The 6000-nt window shown below is 43.4% G+C and overlaps 1 protein-coding gene across 1 annotated transcript in view; it reads right to left on the bottom strand.

Annotated features, from left to right (window-relative positions):
- Positions 1-1020: 1020 nt before the first annotated feature.
- Positions 1021-6000, bottom strand: part of LOC103548375 (NBPF family member NBPF8-like) — an 18427-nt gene continuing 13447 nt past the window's right edge. The window contains exons 9-10 of the mRNA XM_070607619.1: positions 4930-5144; positions 1021-2169 (exon numbers count right to left, since the gene is read on the bottom strand). The gene's annotated coding sequence lies outside the window, so the exon portion shown is untranslated. The remainder of the gene's footprint in view (positions 2170-4929; positions 5145-6000) is intronic.

The following is a 6000-nucleotide window of genomic DNA, read 5'->3' as shown; positions in this document are numbered from 1 at the left end:
CTAAGAAATTGAATAAACCACTCAAACGCCCATCCGTTCCTACATAGAACCTGTGTTTCTCATCCAGGTAAACCTAGGCATGTTAATATGAAAGTCATATAGCAGACATGTATTCTAAGGGGACAGAAGAAAAAAACAGGAAGAGAGAGTTAAAGATTTCAACTCATGAAAAGAATCCCCTCAAAATCAATCACAAAACACTGGAAAACTGTAAAATGACATCCCTATCTGGATTAAACGTTCCTAAGAAAGCATTTGTGGATATGAAAAAAACTTCACATAAGAAATAGGCAACTCAAAAGAGAATTAGACAAGAAACAGGAAATGAGAAACAATGGCAGAACTTAGGAAAAAATGAAGAAAAAGAACATTCTCTGAAAAAGAGGCTAAATGGCAAGGTTGATAAGGGCAACACATCTGTCCAAAATTAGAAGAGACATTGTATAAAGAATGAAAGCATCAAGCAGAACAAAAATGAAGAAAAGATGATGAGAAAGGATCAGAGAGAAAATCATAGATACCTGGGAGAAATAGACTGGAATGGTCAACTCCAAATTCTATCCTCTTAGAACTAAAAGATTTAAAGAAAAAGAAAAAACAATTCCGCTGAAGTTCCAGACCTGCCCCTACCCCCTCAAAGCCAATTTACATACAACTGGGAGAAAAACAATTTACATTCTCCATCTCAACAGAACATACAGAGCGAGACAGTATTTTTTAAAAACTCAATAAAAATCATTGTGGCCAAGTATTTTATATTTAGCCAAGCTGTCCACGCATCAAGACTAGTAAACATGCAACATTCAGGGAGTCCTGATTCCATCACGAGAAGTCTTTGAAGGAGAAATTCTACCCAATCAAAGATGATTGAGGAAATTTTGTTTATGTGGGAAACTTTAGCATATAAACATGAACACGAGGAACAAGAATCTTTATATTGACTTAAATCCATATCCATTGAAATCAATCATGAGTATAATGGATTATGCTAATGAATGTTAAAAATTCATGAGTCCACAGTGACAGTCACAATAGAAACTTTAATGGTATGAAAGGGGGAGGGAATGTTCTTTTCCACAGCACTGTGCCAACAACTACAAGTATAGAGGAATATGAGATTAGAAAATCTCCAGTGTACAAACAGGAATATGATGACTGACACACAGCAGGACTCATTAATGGATGGTAAAAATTTTAGAGAAAGATCTTTAGAGAAGAGGATATTCAAACATTCTCAAACCACTACTCATCAAATTACTAATGATAGAAGAGAAAAATGTGTCTTTACAATGAACTGATCTCGTAGGCCCTCCAGAACAAAGTGACCAATGCTAGTCTCACAGTAACGGTGGTGGATAAACTAGACATCCTTGGTCTCCAGGGGGCTGCGCTAGGACACTCACAGCAGAAACTAACTGTATAGTGTTCTTGGCAGAAGGGTGAGTCTGAATTTAATCATGAGGAAATGGTCAGACAACTTCAGAATGTAGACCACTGAGCCGGACAACTGACCTGTCCCCTGCAAACAAGGCCACGTCACCACCACCACAGACAACCACAAAAAGGTGAGGAGATATTTTTGGTCCAAAAGGACTAAAGAAATATAATTACATAATCTTTTCAGTCCTTAGAAACCCAAAATATCTCTTCTCCTCTTGGTCATTGTCTTTGTGGTGGCACTGACTGTTGGAAGAAAGGCCAGTTGTCTTGTTCAATGGTCTACATTCTGCAGTTGTCTGATGACCTCATGATGAAATTCAGCCTGCACATTCTCAACAAGAACACTGCATGGTTACTGCTGCCTGCTGGTGGCAAAGAACGTCCGGTTCGACATGTTGTCTTTTCCCATTTGCTCCTGATTCTGGTTTCGTAGGGGATGGGAATTGAGAGGAGCGAGGGTTAAGGTCTCTCAGAACCGTGTGTGCATCTAGGCATTGGGCTCCTTCGCGATGTACCACAACTGGAGGCTGAGGGGCTGGGATTGCTCCCATCGAAGCAGGCTTTTGGAGTAAACATCCTGGAGAGTGGTTTGTGGTTGTGATGTGGATTCTCAGCAAAGGATCCCTCTGGTCTTTAACTTGTTTTGCTGTTTTAGGTTTGTTTTGTCAAGTGGAAAAGTGACTTTATAATGGGGTTTCTTCTTTTCTTAGTTTCAGAAGTACTTGGTATCTGAGAGAGAGAGAAAAGAAATCCAGTGTGAGTCTTTGTCAGGTCCTGCTGAGAGCTGAGCCTAAAGGGCTGACTACATGGTGACAGAGGCCAGGAGCAAGCTGAGCTCCTACTGGGAAGAGGAGCTGAAGGGGGAGCCGCAGGCTGGCTGAAGGGGAAAGTGAGATCCAAAGTTAGAAGAAGAACCTCCCTAAACTTCCATCCAGTCCATGGTGCAGGATCCAGGGACCCCTGTCCTCGCCCACCAGGAGCTGATGACATCCGAGCTCAGAGCTGCTGCAGAGCCTTAGCCAGATCCCCACCACCCTGTCCTCAGCAGCCACTTCACTCCTGAATCCCCTTCGTCTGGAGCAAGGGGATGGTTGTCTCACACCTCCCAGGGAGGGATGTGCTCGGCATCCATCACACACATACAGAAACAGACTGCTGTTAGAAGGAGAGGACCCTTGGCAGAGAGGCACGCCCTCTTTCTCTCTCTGTCCCAGTACTCTGAGGAGGAAGGGCAGGCGATGGGAAGAGGTCCGGAATGTGAGAGCCTACAAGGGACCTCAGAATATATCCAAATCCAGTTCCACCTTTTATAGATGAGGAGTTGGGGTGCCAAGGGGTTAAGGCCTAAGTAAAGCCACGTGATCTGTTATCGACAACCCTGGGGCTAGAAACCAGGCCTTTCCCTTTGTGTACATTTCGGGGAAGGTGAGAGGAAAGGCTCCAGTCCGGAGGTGTCGACAGGAAGTAGATACTGTTGGGTCACCTTGGCTGGGCAAGAGTAAGGCTTTACAGAGAAATATTCTCCAGAGGGACTGAGGAAGAACCCCACAAGGGGAAACTCACAATGGAATTAGCAAAAGACAGCAGGGAGTACAACCATGGTCCCACCCATTTTCCTTCATTCCTGTGTTGATTCCACACCAGGATACACCTTAGGGCATTGCTAGGAATATTCTCAACATCTAGACCAGAAAGTCTCTGAAGGGGATGCATAAGGCAACTGGTTTGACTAGATTGTCTCCCATCCTCCCTTTGATTCTCCCAAAGCACTCCCTCGGGAAAGATTCCTTTTTAGGATTTATGCCAGTTTAAAGAATGACATAAAGAAGCATAAACCTACACTCTTTTTCCTAATGTTCAGTTTATTTACTATTACATTCTCTTTAGGGGAATGAACATAATTGTTCTCTTTGGGGATTTTACTTAATGAGGAAAATTGATCAAAACTAAAATTTTCCAACTGTAGTCCCATTAGACTTGAAAAAAATTTGATGGAATGTGAACTTCAAGTTTTACGATAAAAATCTTAAAGAAAGGGATGGTGTGGTGGCGTAGTGGTTAACTTCGCAGGCTCTGCTTAGGTGGCCCGGGTTCCGTGGGTTCATATCCTGGGTGTAGACCTACACACTACTCATCAAGCTATGCTGTGACGGTGTCCCACTTACAAAATAGAGGAAGACTGGCACACATGTTAGCTCAGAGAAATCTTCCTCAAGCAAAAAGAGAAAGATTGGCAACAGATGTTAGTTCGGGGCCAATCTTCCTCACCACACACCCACACAAAACCCCCACAAAACTCCAAAATTAAGGAAAATTCTAAATTCTGCTTATTTATAATGGGGAGGTATTTTTTTCTGTAAACTGAATTTTAATATAATGTTTATTTCTTATTTTATCTTATATTCAAAAAAGTTTCAGAAACTCTCCTCCAAGTAGAGAGGTTATAAGTCTAATCCATTTATCTACCTCTTTTTCTTCTCGATTTTTTGGTATGTTATACAGATAGTACCATTGAGAGAGGAATACAAATTCCATCAATGATGGATATTCAGTCATTACAATGAAGTGGTGAAATGTTTGGGATATTTATATGCTGAACCTGAGATCGTAGGAGACAAATGCTTCTTCTCATCTCTAGCGGCATATGAGAATCACTTGGGAGCTTTATAACAATACTGAAGCCCCAACCCCACCCCAGACCATTTAAATGAGAATCTTGAAGTATGAAGTCAAGGCATTCATTTTAAATAAAATTTCACTAGGTGTTTATTACATGGCAGTACTAACGCCAGCTCCAAGGAGGCCCTGAGGTGGGGACACGCATTCCCTGGAGGTCCCATGCAGACCAGCCTGGGCCTGCACACCTGGGGCTGAGAAGAAACCTGACTCCAGGCCAGTCCAGCACTCCCACCTGTGACCCAGGTTCCCATTTAGCTTTTTTAATTAGGGCTCTTTCTCCTCAGTTTTAACACTTCTTATTCACATGGAGAAGTCCAGGGTTAAGGGTTGTCCTAGGTCGGGTTCCCTAAAAGACCCAGGAGGAGGATCCATGTGCAAGTGGTCCGTTAGGACAATGCTCCCAGAAGAAAGAGGCAGTGGAGTGGGGGAAGCAGGGAAGGGAAGGCAAAGAAGCCAAGAAACTGTCTGATTTCAGATGAAGTACGATGTGTTCAGAGGCTAAAAGATGCTCTTGTGATGAGGACCACCATGGGGCCGGGCTTCCCCTTGGCTAAGAGGAAAGGTGAGAGGGAGTATCAGGACAGCGGCAGTGGAAACACAGCAGAGGTCAGAGTGCAAACAGGAGATGGAGAAGGAAGGGCCTGGCACAGTGGCAGCCCCCATGAAGGACAGAGGTGAGACCAGACAGAGGTAGCACCAGCTGTTGAACTGAACAAACAAGGGAGAGAAAAAAGAGCGGGAGACTGAGCTATAAGCTTAGACAGAGAGCACTGAGGAATTCGTGCCTCTGAGAGCCCCAGATGGGATCACCTCTGGACTCTAAGCTTGAAGGCCAGGGAATCTGCATGGTAGTCTCCACTTGCTGAGCCACAGTTTTCTTTCGAGAATCCTCTGTTGAATGGCAATTGAAGCATTAATGTGGCCAACGACTTGACACCCCTGCTTGCTGGCATCCGAACACTCAAGAGCATCACCCTTCAGCGTGGGAGGGGTCTTCATCCTGAGGGATGCATCCAAACCCAGCTCTGAAAAGAAAACCACAGCCAACAGGATCCACAGTTTTTCATAGTCTTACTGTGACTTACTTCCCACCCAAGAGGGACATCGAATAAGGAAAGTGGCTCGAACAACAACGGCCATCTGAAAATCCGTGGGGGTGAGGTGAAGCCAATGCAGACACTTTGATATTTTCTTTTTTGTCGATCTTTCTTACAGTACTCAGTGATGATGAGATTATCAGGAGGCAAACACACTCCCAATTGCCAAGAAATATCAAGAAAAATAGTATTGATAAAGACAGTGTCTCAGTAGAGAAGACAAAGGCAAGGAAATCACATGGACAGAGGTTGTTGTATTGGGAGGGAAGAGACTGTAGAGATCAGGCAAAACCACAGTGGACGGGAAAACTTAGGAGAGAAAAAAACAGAACGGCAGAAGGTGAAAGCAGGGGAGTTTACAAAACTTGCACATACATGTATTTCACGTATGTACCTATATATAATGTACACACAAAATACACATAATGTATGACAAACGTATAAATACATATATGTATATGTATCCATTTATCTAATTGAACAAATGAATATAAAGGGACTTAGAGACGTTAAATATAACATTCTAATCACTATTCTGGTCAGTTGAAATTGGAAAAAATTTAGAAATACGAGAAGGAGAAAAGCTGTGGTGAGAAACAGATGACCCGTGGAACACCAGGAGGAGGCGGGTGAGGATAACACAAAGAGCATTAACGGTATCTCCAGAGAAGGATCACTTGCGTTCCCCCAAATTCCTCTGTGGAAACCAGATCCCCAGTGTGATGGTGTTTGGAGGTGGAGCCTTTGGGCGGCAGGCTCCTCATGAATGGGATTAGTGCCCTCA

Source organism: Equus przewalskii, unplaced genomic scaffold (genome assembly GCF_037783145.1).
Source record: "Equus przewalskii isolate Varuska unplaced genomic scaffold, EquPr2 ChrUn-13, whole genome shotgun sequence".
Taxonomy (NCBI): Eukaryota; Metazoa; Chordata; class Mammalia; order Perissodactyla; family Equidae; genus Equus; species Equus przewalskii.
This window is presented reverse-complemented; position numbering and strand designations above follow the sequence as displayed.